General features: G+C 40.0%; 1 protein-coding gene across 4 annotated transcripts in view; it reads right to left on the minus strand.

The window, feature by feature from the left end:
- Nucleotides 1–15,176, minus strand: part of LOC149314714 (deubiquitinase DESI2-like) — an 84,235-nt gene that overhangs the window by 54,537 nt on the left and 14,522 nt on the right. The gene's annotated exons all lie outside the window — the stretch shown is intronic.

A 15,176-nucleotide genomic window follows, 5' to 3' on the forward strand; every position in this document is an offset into this window, starting at 1 on the left:
GGTTTGTCTTTGCCTTCCTCTGAGAGAATGTGACTTGCCCAAGGTCACCCAGTGGGTTTCCATGGCCAAGCAAGGATTCAAACCCTGGTCTCTAGAGTCACAGTCCAACACTCAGACCACTACAACATACTGGCTCTCTTTTGAATGTTACTTGCCACAAAATCATACCAAACCACTCCAAATCATTTGTAAATGTGATGTTTTGCCCATTTCCATTCCAATTCCCATACCCCACCACACCCCCATACATGGCTGTTTCTTTGTATGGAAATCAATCCAAAATGGACACTGGAAGTGAAGTGACATCACTTCTGATGTGCCAGGAAGCACAGGTGTGGCCTTCAGAGGGGTGCAGGAGTGTAAATTGCCCCCTGTTTAGTTGCCCACTTCTGATATAGGTTAATACAGATGTACTGTGGGTTATAAATATTTTAATTAATAAATAAATAACACAGCAGCCCTCCTGGAAATTTAATGAGCTGCCTTACAGTTTGTGCATCTTCTTTTCTCTCTTGGTTTTCTTTATGTCCCAGCTTTTTGTCTTAGCTTAATGACACCCATTTGCCTCACCTGTGAAACACAGTTCCTATTGCACCATGCATTTCACTGAAACTATATGAGTTTGACAAGCCAGGCAGAACAGGAATGAGAGAGCTAAGTAAAAGCTGAGCATCCTAAGTATGTCTGCGTAAGCAGGATAGGTGCATGAGCTTTTGCAATAGAAACCTGACAGGAATATAGGATAAATGTCTCCCATCTTCCTGAATTGCTAAATAAGTTATTTATGCTTGACGGTGTAAGAAATGAAGTTCCACCTCAGAAGGAATGCAATTCTAACTTTACTGATTGGATGTGATATTGGTTCTTCCATAAGGTTTAACAAAAAATGCTTCTCAAAATTAAAATTAAAACTCCAGAGACTAAACTGAAAAGCTTCATGTAAATTCAATGGATTTTCTCTGGCTGGGAGTTAGGATATTGGTCTCTGGTTCTGGCACTGTAACAATCACATACAAAATATTAGTTACCTGAATTAGAACCCTAAAACTTGTTAACACTCACATCTTCACTTTTCACCTTCAAGACTCCCAGAAAGTATAGATGCATATTTACAAAGAACAAATCAGGGGTGGGAATCATGTGCCTCCTCCAAATATTGTTAGATTGCAGTGACAGGATTATTATTGGCTATGCTGGCTAGGGCCAATGGGACATGCAGCCCAACAACATACATAGGACTGCATGATTTCCCCCACTACACTAAATCGTTTCTTCCAACTAAAGAAAACCTACTGAATTATCACCAAACCATTGATTCTGTAAGTCTACTGTAGTTGGGACTCACAATAGGATTTAGGCTCAAACAACTAGACATTCTTAAGACCTCATATAAATACTATCTTCCTTGGCTGAATTCATGACAGTTATATGTATCTAAAAGTTTGTAAAAAAGACATATCCTTTATTTGAGTATTTCTAGTCCATTATCCCCCTCCTCATACACACACACCTGCACAAATTTGCTAAGAGATCACAGGCTAGTTTTTCCAAAGAGCCAATGAACTGAGAAGTCTGAGTCGAGCAGTGGCTGCTGGCTCTCACATGAAGTGGCAAATCCACTCCAGATTTCTTTCTGACTTTTAAAAAAGCCATCCAAGCTGCTGAACCCTATCACCAAACATACGTTCAGTACCTTGGACAGCTTCTTTAAAGTACAGTTGGCCCTCCACATTTGCAGCTTTGACTTTTGCAGATTTGATTTTTCATGGATTTGATTAATATGCTCTCTCTCTCTAAGAATCTCTAGGTCCTACAGTGTTACTATGGCCAATTTTCACCAGAGTTTCCTAGAGAGAACACTTCTCTAGGCATTTTTAGGTCCTCCAGCACAATTCTGTGGTCAATTTCCAGTGGATGTTGACCATAGAGTTGTGCTGGAGACCTAGAAAGTCCCAGACAGGTGTTTATCAGGTTATCCAATCCTCTTTGAACTAGATTATTATGCTGTTTGATCTTTGGGTTTTAGGAACTGGACACAAACTCGTTTTAGGATTGGCATCTTTCTTGCAATTGAATTGGATTCCAGTTATTTGTATGTTTGCACATTGTAACAGCCAACAACCTTGAATGTGTGTGTTTTGCTGTCCTAACTGATGTGCTATAGATTTTTGTAGGGGGTATTCAAAAAACTAGTATGTAAGCCAATTAATAGTTCAGATATAGCACATGTATTAACTTCATGTTTGTAGTACATTCTGAAAAAGACTGTATGTTGTCAAACAAATAGCTACCAAATAATCTCAGTAATTCATTTATATTTATATTACCACCTTTTATACATATTTTTCATATTTCATTATATCCCAATTATTTATAATGGCTGGCTTTTGCTTGCTTTTTGGTGTTATGTTATTGGGTGGGTTTATATTCCTTCCCCAAAACCTGTTTTTGTTTTTGTTTTGTTTTGTTTCAGATGTAGTTGAGGACAGGTCTCCTGAACATTCAATCAATATATGAAAAGGGAAATCTGAGCAATTGCAGTTTTACATGTCAAGTTTCCTTATTCATTTATAAACTCTCTCATCCTGGGAGAAAGGCAGGCTATAAATAAAATAAAATAACTAATAAATAAATGTATTAATTTAATTTTTTATCCCATCTTCCTTTGAACATGGGGGACCCAAAGCAATTTACAATGAAGTTAAAATAAAATACAATTAAAAATCTAATGATACAAAAGTTCAAAAAGCCATTAAATAAGCTATCATTGCTTATTTAGTTGCCATGTCTACATTTTCTTTAGACCTCAGAAGTATGACTATCTCCTCCTCCTCCTTTTTTTTCCTTTGCAGGTCTATTTTATTACCATTTCAAATTAAACAGCATGTACCTTATTGTCAGGTCTTCAAGAGAAAGGAATGAATTAGCCTGTCCTGCCCAGTTACTGATTGAATGTCAAAATCTGGAAACACGGGTGGATTTGTGAGGTGAAACATTCTTGGCAACTGATTTATAAAACAGAAACTGTGCCCATACTGTGGAAAACTGGGACAAATGCCACACATTTGAGCATTATTGACTGAATGATTCTAACAATAACAGTGAGAAATATAAAACAAAGGTTTCCACAAATGGCTACCACTTAACAATGATGAATGGCTGTTCTGGAAGGCAGAAGAAACTATTTTTTACAAGGAACCAAACAATATGCAATGGGTTTCAGGGACAGCCTCTGTCACAAACTGTTGGCTGCTGGCCACTCAGATGGGCAGAAAATAGTGGCTTAAAAGATGGACAGCTGGAAATGGCAGAGAAGCCAACACATCTCAGAGGAAACTAATTACGTCCTGGCAGCTGTGTGGGAGAATGTAAGCGTAAGAAAACAATAGCTGAAATGAACAATTCCTACAATGTGTAAGACTCAATCTTCCACTCATTTCCCTGATCTAAATTCCAGGTCATTCCAGAGACATCAGCAAGATTACACTGGTAAATGACCAACACCACTGGGATGAGAGCAAGAAAGATCAAAAGCTTTGTTTATGGTTAATGGGGTTGTGATTCCTCAGTGAATTGTTTCCTGGGTATTTATTAAGTGCATAAATAATTTGTTGTTGTTGCTGCTGCTGCTGCTGCTGTTAACCACCCTTGAGTCAATCCCAGCTCTTGGTGACCCTGTGAATGAGATATCTCCAAGTCCCCCTATCACCCACTGATCTGCTTAGATCCTGTAAATTCATATCTGTGACCACCACCACCCCAATAGAGTCTATCCATTTAGCGTGTAGTCTCCCTCTCTTTCTACATCCCTCCACCTTTCCTAGTATTATTGTATTTTCCAGTGCATCAAGCCTTCTCATGATATGGCCAAAGTACAACAGCCTCAACTTAATCATCTTAGCTTCCATGGATATTTCAGGCTTGATCTGTCTAAGGGCCCTTTTGTTTGTCTTTTTGGCTGTCCATGCTACCTTCAGCACTCCAGCACCACAGCTCAGATGAACTGATTTTCTTCCTATCAGCTTCCTTCAATATCCAATTCTTTTATGTCTGAACAGGAATGTGCACGGTTCAAGGCCTTGAACATGCCTGCATGCTAAGATTCTTGTTCAAACCACTATACAACACTGTCTCTCTCCCATACTAATATGTACTGGGCATACCCAAAATTTACTTAAAATCTAAGGACTCCAAGGAAAACCATAATTCCTGGCAAGTTAGCCCAGTTTCTGAAATCATGCAGTTTGGCTGAAAGGTTCCTACCATTACTTTTAAATTTACTGAAAGCAAATGACATTTTGAAATCTAGATTTGCAGATGTCGAATGGCAAGAGATATGGCAAGTTGCTAAGTCTTTAAAATTTTAGACATTTACACACATTTCTGACTGCAAGAGATCAAATTGCATGTCTGAATGTACTATCATATCACAAAAACCTTCCTGCATATACAGAACTAGCATACTATCTGTGAGGCAAAGCTAGAACCTTCTCCCTAATGTGTGTGTGTGTGTCTCTGTGTGTAAACCTAGTGCAATTAAACACCATATGGCTATTCTGACCGCTCATTTTAGCTCTACTGGAAGCATCCCTGGAAAATTGATTCCACTAATTTGAGCTGAACAGATGCAGCTGAAGCGATAGTTGTGCAAATTATGGTTCCCTCAAAAACCATTTCTAGGGTTCTTGGAAAATCCACTAAACAGCAACAAAAAAAAAAAAAAAAACAAAAAAATTGCCAAGGAAACCCAAAAGAGTGGGGCATATACACTCTTTGGTGCCAGCTTCCTACACCTTTTATAAGGAACAGGCAGAAAGAGGTATATATTGTTGAAGATGGCTCACTAAAGATAGGAAAAGTCTTGCCAATCTGAGGTTGAAGGCTTCAATAAAGGAACACAAGAGACACTGCAGACTGGATCAGCCAGAAAAATCACCATTAGCAGAACACGTTTTAAACCATCCTGGGCATAAAATGCTATTTGAAAACACTGAAATTCTGGACCATGCCAACAGCTATCAGGTCAGAATGCACAGGGAAAACATTGAAATCCACAAATACCTAGACAACTTCAACAGGAAAGAAACCCTTAAAATAAACAAAGTTTGGCTACCAGTCCAGAAAAACAACAAAATCAAGACCCAGTGAGGAGAAATGAAAACCACTCAGGGTCAGTGGGTTTCCCAGCAGACAATGGATTACTAATTAAATAGATACCCTGAGGCCTTGCCATTCAGCAACAGACCAACACAGAGATGAACATGTAAATCACTTCCTCTCAACCAGGGGTCACACCCCACTCACTCCCATGCCATCATTCTCTGAAGATGCCAGCCACAGATGCTGGTGAAACATCAGGAATAAACTCTTCCAGAACACAGCCACATAGCCCAAAAACCCACAAAAAACTATCTTGCCAATCTCTCCTTATTCTGAAAATTGCCTGCTTGGAAACATACTTTCCTGGGGAGAAGCATGTGAAATTACAGCTGAATGAGGAATCACAAGAAGTGACAAATCCCATGTTCACTAATTGTCATTTCTTCTTGGGGAAGGTTGGGACTGAAATTTCTTTGCCATCCCAATTCATTCTGGAAAGGAATAAAAGTATAAAACAAATGTTCACTGGAAAGAAATAGCATTCTATATATGGTTAGGAATGTAATTTCCAGTTAAGAAAAAAGCTTTCTCAACCCCAAGTTGCTGTCTTCCACTTCTCAAGGATTAGGTTTTTATCCTCAGGAAGTGTTGCAGCACAGACCAGTAACAGTAAACTGAACTGTGTGATGAGTTACACTGACTCTGGGCAGAGCTTTGGAAAAGTTCCTTTTTGAACTACAGCTCACAGAATCCCAAGGCAGCATGGCCAGTGACTAAAAAAGAAATGGTTCAAAAAAGGTGGCTCTGGGACTGACTCAAAAGAATGTGGCGTTTTGTGAAGTCGAAGGCTTTCATGGCTGGCATCCATAGTTTTCTGTGGGTTTTTTGGGCTATGTGGCCAAGTTCTAGAAGAGTTTATTCCTGATGTTTTATTGACAGTTTCACACTACACAATCACAACACTTTGATACCACTTTAATTGTCCTGGTTACATTGTATGGAGTTCTGAGTTCTTTAGTTTTATGAGAAGTTTGGAATTCTCTGCCATAAAACTGTTGTACTCCACAAAACTACAAATCCCAGAATTGCATAGGAGACAGACATGGCAATTAGAGTGGTATAAAAGTGCTATATAACTCTATAGTGGGAAAGAGGTTTTGAATTCTTCCAGTCTCAAATCTGCCTCATCACTATTTCCTGTGTCAGTTACTATCACTGCCAATGGGATCATTTTGCCTCTGGGTTTGTGAGCTGAGTTTTTCTTCAGAAAGGTTTTAGCTCTCTTAACTCTGACTGACTGCTGCTCTATGCAGTGAGATTGGAGCACACTAACCCACTATGACTTAAGATTTCTTTATTCCTTTTTAACCAGGAACTATTATGCCAAGCTTCCCCAGATTGTCAGGAACAGCTAAGAGGCAGATCCTTCAGTTAAGAGGATCCTTTGGAATTTATTTTCATTTGTCTTTTGACTGAACAGCCATATGCTAACAATTTAAAGAAATCCCCAGGGAATTTTGGATTCAGGTTGATGTCCTGGACAAAGAAAACAGTTGTTCACTTTTTCAATTAGTTGTCCAATGAATCAGCAGTCTCCCCAGCCCAAACAAGTTTCTTAACAGAACTATGCTTCTATCATACCGGGTTCACTTCAATATGTTTGGAATATGTAGAAACGAGAGAGATACTACTCAATTTCATATACAGAATAATAAAACTCGTGAGATAGAAGCTGAACAACACCCAGTCCCACACCCATATGTCTGCACACGTGCACACAGGTAGCTGAGTAAAGTAAATAAGATTAATCTCCTTTGTAAAACATATTAAAGTAGTTTTACTTACAATACTTGGGTATAATCAAATACATGATCTTATGGAGGAGATACAGGAAAGAGAAAAACGGCAGCAGGTTGGAGTGATGCAGAAACAGAATGGGTACGGCAAAGCAAAACAAATACATTTACAAATATGCAAACCATCCGTGAGCACAGACACATTCATATGCAATATCCCATCAGAACATAATAATAAAATTGTTATTGAACCGCATAGCTGTACTTATGAAATTCAGGAGCAGCCATAAAAATGATCAGTGATAATCAAAAACAAAGCCAAAAAAAAAAGTCTTAACCTGTATCTAGAGCTCATAGTGTTTCTTGATTCCAGGACACCATCACACACAAAAAAGGTCTCATTTCCAGATGACAACCCACCACCAAGGCAGAAAAGGACTACTAGAGATGATCTCAACCCAGCCTCATGCACCAGGATGTGGTGCTTTAATCCATCAGAGTGATATTTTGTTAGAGAACTGACATAGCTCTAAACTTACAATGTAGGTATTATACAACACTGTCATCATCAATATAATCACCACCACCACCACCACCACTTCGTTTCTGGATCATTATAATCACCACAGTCCTTTCCATATAATTAAAACATGATAACAACATAAGATATTAGTAAAATTTGTATAGTACATATTAGTATGGTAGACAGCCAGTTTAGTGTAGTGATTTGAACATTGGACTATAACTCTGGAAATCAAGATGAAATGTGATATTAAAATTGTATTTCTCCTTCTACCCTTTCATCCTGGAGATTTTGAGTTACTGGACATTTCTTTTGATGGCCTCTTTTACATGGACCAGGCGCTTTCTACAGGCTGTGTGTTGACATGTTCCACATTTTAAAAGTTCCAGTGTTACCGGCTTCCTGTGGAAAAAATTAGTGATTTGACAGAATTCAAGGGGTTTAGGAGGGCCACTCTTAAGGCATTTCAGGAACTCACTGGTCAGTTTAATTTCGCTTATAAGGTCATGGCACTTGGTGTCTTTCTGATGCTGTTGCAGGAGTGCATAAACTCCATCACAGAGTTAGGTTCACTCAAGGGATTAAGGAGGATTTGAAGGTTTGGCAAGAGTTTCTTGCATCCTTTAATGGGATTTCTTTTGGGAGGGATGAGTTACAAATCCAGGACACTCTGAAGGTATCTTCAGATGCAGCAGGGTCCATGGGGTTTGGGGTTTGCTTTCGTATCATTGGTGTGCCCAGATATGGCCTGAGGAGTGGGCTGCGGTACGCTTGTTGATGTTTTTGGATATATATATATATATTTTCCAGTTGTAGTAGCTGTTCAGATTTTGGGTAGAGGAGTTGGCTAACTTCTCTGTCTATTTCTGGTGGGAAAACACAGGTACAGTTCAGGTTATAAATTCTATGTCCTCCAAATCCCCATAGGTCATGCATATAGTTAGGGCCTTTACGCTACAGTGCCTCTAGCACAATATTTTTTCACAGTGCTCCATGTGGCCAGGGTGCACAGTGGGACTGCCAATGCTCTCTTCCTTCAACAGATGGAGCACTTCAAACAGCTGGCTTTGGATGTAGAAGCCTGTCTGGACCTGATGCCTATGGAGGCTTGAAAGGGTGAGGTTGTCAGAGCCATCAGCCTTCCGTTGGCTTCTAGTACCACGAGTACTAGGTATAGTACCAGGAATGGCTGGCAGGGAGTTCAAACACTAGATTGATCAATGGGCTTCAAGCCACTTGGCCCATTTCAGTATTGTGTTCATTTGAGGGGCTCCCAGTCAGGGCTGGGCTAGGCATTGGCCTTTGCCTCTGATGCTTAAGGATATAAGGACAACATGGGTGATTTCAGAGTCCACAGGGGCTTTGGGGGGGGGGGTAGTCTGATAGGCAGGGACCATTATCCTCTGATATCCTTAGGAAGTTAGGGGACATATGGTTGGGTATTTGTGACTCTTTGCAAGCATAAACTGTTCCACACTGCAGCTTTGACTGCCTTCTTTGGGATCTTGCAAGGTAGTCAATTAGTAGTCTCATCCAAAGGAAATGTTTCAGGTAGAGCTTTGTTATTCTGGGATTTACCATTGTTGGAGCAGTAAGCAATATTGCAGATTGAGACTTTCAAAATGAATCAGAAGAGGGTGGGAGCGAAGGTCACATGGGGTGGTGCTGTGATTTGGCCTTATGCTCTGTAAATGCTTTGCAGAGTTACACACATTTCAGGGAAACTAGACCAGGGGTGTTGTTTTGTCATGCCGACTTTTCACCCCTTACCAGATATCACTTTTGGACTATCATCTCTGAGGCCTTGCTCCACTTGAGCCTGCAAAGAGTGAAATTAGGTACCAATTAGGTACTGAGGAGTTGAGGTTGCCTGAATGGTTTTTGCCATGAGCCTGGACCCACACTCTATCCAGCATATTAGGCATTGGAGAATGTTAGCATTCGAAAGGTCCTCTCAAGTTCTAATTGCAATGTTGTTTACTAATAGTTGTTTTTTCTTTAGATTCTAGGTGCTGTTTGAAAAAGTGATGGATCCTGATTTGTGGCCATAGTATGATTTACTGGGCACTGTGCCAGGCCTGAAATTGCCGTTTGGGAGCTCATCTGGAGTTGACTGGATGTGCCACTGTGGTGTGACTTTGGAGAAGAGGTCGTCTTCTTCTTCTTCTTCTTCTTCTTCTTCTTCTTCTTCTTCTTCTTCTTCGGGATTACACAGGGACTTGTTTGGTGGGGATGGATTGGAATTGCTGAAGGGCAAGGCCCTTATTCTCCAGGTTCTGTATGATCTCTGGGTCATACAGAGTACAGTGGACCCTTAGTATCCACTGAGACTATTCCAGGACTCCCCACAGATACTGAAATCCATGGATGCTCAAGTCCCATTATATACAATGACAGAGTAAAATGATATCCCTTATATAAAATGGTAAAATCAAAGTTTGCTCTTTGGAATGTATGTATTTAAAAATATTTTCAAGCTGTGGATGGGTGAATCTGTGGATACAGAATCTGTGGATACAGAGGGCCAACTGTAATTGGCCAAGAGTAATCCTTGTTTGCTGAGCAATTTTGCCATGCCAAAGTTGGTCTGCAAGGGCCTCTCTGATATATTGACCTAGACTGGAGAATGGTAAAAAGGCAAATCTGGAATGCATTACATAAGGGGTTGGGGCACTTTCTTTTGCATCCCTTTAAAGTTTTTAGTGGCTCGAGCTCTAGAGGGCTGCTGACATGCATTTATCTGAGGTGGGGAACATGTTCCTGTGGGACCTGCAACCTGCAAAGGGGTGATGGCCTTTTTGGCTGGGCTGGTGGGAAAAAGGGACTTAGCAGACACTTGTCCCTTGTTTTTGGCAGGTAGCAGAGGGAGATGAAGTAAGAGTTTTGCTGTACCACTTGGCACACTTTTGGTGAAGGGAAACTGTCTCCTTAAGTCTTGTGGTCCAGGGGGTGGGGAAAGAGTTTATGCTTGTGGTGGACCTGAAGGTTTAGCTCTCATTAAAAAGTCCTGTGACATGTGGGGGGGGAGGCCTTGGGTCTGCCTTCCAGTAGATGGTTGGCCAAGAAACAACCTAATTATTGGATTGTCCTTAGGGCTCAAGAGTTTTGCCCAAGGCAAGCACAAGGAGATTGTCATGGGTGACACCTGGCCTCAGCTGAACCCACACTAGGTTGTTCCCCCCTCTTGCTCCTTTCCATATTCAACTAGCTTAAATAGGTTTTTAGATTAAATAAAGTAGCCCTTGTTTCAACCCAGTTCTCTGTCTGGTCTGGTTATTTCATGGTTGGTCATCAATATTTTTACCCATCCTGGCACCTTCCAGTTATGTTGAGCTACAAATCCCATCATCCATAGCCCACAGAAACATAATTAGGTTGCCCAGAGATTTTTTGAGTTGTCCCACATATCTGGAAGCCATTTGCTTGGGGAAGACTGTCTTAAAATTTAGTAGCTTCTTGGTATCTAAAGGTCATACTTTCCCATATGAGCTTGCCTGGGCTTTGAGGAAGCCCTTCTCTCTGTCCTGCCAGCTTTAAAAGTACATTTAGTAGGGACAGATGAAAAGACCAGTTTGGTGGCTGCGTCTAGGCTGTAGAACGCCCTACTAAGAGAGTCTAGGCTAGCCTCTCCTTTCACCAAAGGCCAAAAACATTTTTATTTTGGCTTTTGGCTATTGACTGGTTGTTGAGGAAAGAGCTTTCAAGAACAATTACTATAATTTTCTAATGATGGGTTTTTAGCTTATTTTTATTCTAATGTGTTTTGCTTTTCATCTGAATTTGTTTTAATATTGTAGTTCCTTTAATTGTGTATTAATAGTATAGCTTTTTATGTTTTTTGTTTCTTTCCTTAAAAAAAATCTTAATGTAAGTCATTTAGAGTTCATGCTTTGGGAGGAAGAGTAAAAGAAATCAAGAAAGTAAAGCCCTAATTTTATACAGCAGAAATAAACCTTATATATGTAGCTCTTCACCCTAACTATTAACATTTCATTAAAGACAAGGCATTTCTTTCCAATACATGTCCAGCAGGGTGAAGATAAATGGCTGAAATCTCTGAATACACAAGACACCAAGGCCTCATGAAGCAGCAATTTCATATCTGCACAGAGACCCTTAATTGAACTTTCATCCTCAGGCTATGCTTTCCTATGGCTAAAGTGCTCCCATGTGCAATAGGAGGGTCATGTTCTCTGTCAGACAAGACAGAGCTTTAAATCCATACTAATTGTTATCCCCAGATGTCAGCTGGCTCACCATTGCCAGCAGCACAGTGCATTTGTTTTGCAACAATTCTTCAACAGCTTATCCCCACCATCAACACATATATATACATCAGTCATGGTATACCGCCATTGTGAAAAGTGCAAATGATAAAGCTGTACTCAAAGCACCTGTAATATAAAAGTGGTACTTTTTAATAGCCCACTGGGGCATTAAAATGTAAGTGTGACCCTTTTCACCCTTTTTAAGTGACTATGTCACTCCTCACATTCATACCTCACAATCATTGTGTTTTGATACCAAGCTGATTGTCTTGGCTCCATCTAATGGAAACAAAGCCCCATGTGCTGTTGATGGTCCACAAACTTTATAATCTCAAAAAGCCCAACACGTTTTGTCCTTGTCACAAATTGGCCTTCTTCAGAGGCTATTACCAGAGATTTCAGGAGTTGAAGTCTTCATTCTCAACTAAGTGGACACTCTGAGTATTTCCTCTTAATACTCAGAGTGTCCACTTTGTTGAGAGTGCGAATTTCAACTCCTGAAATCTCTGGTAATAGCCCTGAAGAAGGCCAATTTGTGACAAGGCCAAAAAACATTGGGCTTTTTAAGCTAATAAAGCTTGTGGAGCATCAACAGCATGTGGGACTTCGTTTCCTTTATTTCTTCCACTGTGAATATGTGCTTTCCAATTTCTTGTTCTGTTCTCTCTAATGAAATCCTAGGATTTGGAATTTTCTGCTAAGGAAAACTAATGTCTCCCCCTGAAGTACAGCACTAGAGCCATCTAGCAAAAAACATTACCCATTTACAAGTCCCAAGATTCTGCAGGATGCAGCTATGGCTGTTAAAGTGGAATCCAAATGCTGGAATTGTGTGCCATCCTCAAGTTCTGATGTGTGAAATGGGATACAGAATAGCAGCATGGCTGTTCTTTATTTCACCATTCTTGGGACATAGATGAAAGGCAAAGAAAAAGAAGCAAATTTTTATCACCCCTGCTTTCCAATCAGTCCCATCAGGTTGCCTTTAAATACTTACTGTCCAGAGGGTTTGGTTAGTCCACAGTGTTACTGCCATTTTGTTATCAGGAGCTACCAGGAGAGACCATACTATATATTTAGTTCTTTGCTAGTTTCATTTGCTGGAGAATAGTTCTCAGATTGGTTCAAATGCTAACTTTAACCTTTAAAACAAGGTTGGCAACCTGTGGCCGTATGGCCCCATGTATTCCTTTTAACAATTTGACAAATTCTCAGATTAGACCTCTAACAACAGCAATCTGTTTCTCCACCAGCAAGGTCTGGGCAAGAAGTGAGAGAAAAAGAAAAAGAGGTTTCTCAGGCTCTCTGGGTGTGTGCCTGAGGGAGATTTCAAGCCAGCACCTCTGTTCTGCTGCTCCAGCAGATTTTTTTTAATTACTGTTTTGATTTGATTGTATTTCAGTTTGGTTTAACAATACTTGATTTGTTTTTAAAATCTTATAAACCATTTCAAATGGGCATATGCTTCAAATGGCAGGGTATATAGCATATTTTGCCCTTTGTTGTTGTTACTGTTGTTGTTGCTGCTGCTGCTGCTATTGTGTGCCTTCAAGTCATTTCTGACTTATGGAGACCCTAAGGCAAATCTATCACGAGGTTTTCTTGGCAAGATTTGTTCAGAGCAGGTTTGTCATTGCTTTCTCCTGAGGCTGAGAGAGGGTGACCTGCCCAAGATCCAGTGGGTTTCATGGCCGAGTTGGGAATCAAACCCTGGTCTCCAGAGTCATAGCCTAACACTCAAATCACTACACCACATTGGCTCTCCTATACTATTTTACTACATCATTGTATATAATGGGACTTATATGGCATGTTTTTAGAGGGGCTCTCCAAAGTCATAATCCAATGTTCAAACCACTACACCATGCTCGCTCTCCATCTTGCTGTAAATAAATGGTACTGAGAGTTTGATTCATGATCATCTGGTGAGAAAATTGGTGGCCATAGAAGACAAGTCCCTCTAAGAATTCAAGAACTGCAGTGAGGAATAAAACCAAGGTCCATCATAGCTTATCATTTTGTTCACATGCAGTCAAATTTACAAGGAAATATGAAATCAGCACTTAATAACAACCCAGGATGATTATCATTTTAAAGAGTGAAATGCCTAAAACTTTAAGCCAAATCCTAAACAGATTACTTGCAAATCCTATTAATTTAACAAAACTACTAAATACAATCCAGAGATTATCAGACAGGTTATAAATCAGAGATACCACTGAATTCTCTTCTGTACAGATCTTAGATTGGCTTCTCAGGACAGGGTTGGGGCAGACCCAAAATGGATGCGGTTGACTGATTGTTGGTGGGTTCTGGGACTTTATCCAAAACTATCATTTGAAGTTTGAGAATAGTTGTACTAGGACTTTCATTTGAGAACTTACACTTATTTGAGAACCTGGAGTATGAAATCCATTCTAATAAATAATAAAAACTTATTTTTACCCCACCTCTCTGTCAGGGACAATCAAGGTGGCTTACAATTCTAGAGTCTGCAGCATATTGGTGCTAATTTGATTGTTCTACCAAAGTAATTATGAGTGATAGCCAATGATGCAAACCAATCTTACTTAAATCCTTTTGACATCATTGTGTGTTAAGTACAAATACAGGTGCTTATGACCCAGCAACATCAAGATAATAGTAAGTGTATCTAACTTCTCTGGATTGTTTCCACAGAATTTAGAAATGAAGTTCTAATCGAACTCAAAGGAAAGTACTCTCTGGCCCATGAGCCTAATCCAATGCATGAATGTTTCCCACTTGTTCAGAAGAGCTCTCTTCCTGCTTCTCTGTGTCAGGAAGACAGAAGAAGACAAAACCCTGGTCCCTAGCCAAAGTGAAAGATGGGAACACTCCACACAGCACTGTGCCTGGATACCCAGTGATATCATAGGTTTAAGCCATACCTTCTGACATCATGTAGTGTGATGGGGCATGTGTGGGGAAATTCCCCCTTTGGATTATAGACCCCCCACCCAATTGTGTTGGTGACCCAATTTTTAAACTCTATTAACTGAAAGATCTGAATCATGTTGTCTAGAAGTAGTGATACCTGATAAAAGCACAGCCCAGCTAAAAATTGTAAACTCACAGAGATTTCAGTAGAAGAGATTTAAAAGTGAATGCTTAAAAAACAGGGCATTTAACATGCTTAATTTGGGCTGGATCTTGCTCCAAGTGTTTCTTTTGTCAGAAGAAACATCCAGTAGTATCATAAATCACTGAACATCTTCTGCATTTGAGGAACAAAACCTCGAAAAAATTGCTTTTTTGGATAACAACTCCCAGAGTCCTACAGCCAACTTCACTACTGGCCATTCTGACTGAGACACTGAAATTCTGAGTCTTGAAATCTGAAAAAGTAACTTGTATTTTTTCCTTACTTGACATATATTTATACTTTTGCATATATTTCTCTCTTAAAGGCCCAGTACACACGGGCAGGAAGCAGCATACCACCACCAATACTAGGGTTCTGGATTACTG

This window comes from Sceloporus occidentalis, unplaced genomic scaffold, assembly GCF_023333645.1.
Source record: "Sceloporus occidentalis isolate IW3139 unplaced genomic scaffold, rSceOcc1.0.p SCAF_4, whole genome shotgun sequence".
Classification (NCBI taxonomy): Eukaryota; Metazoa; Chordata; class Lepidosauria; order Squamata; family Phrynosomatidae; genus Sceloporus; species Sceloporus occidentalis.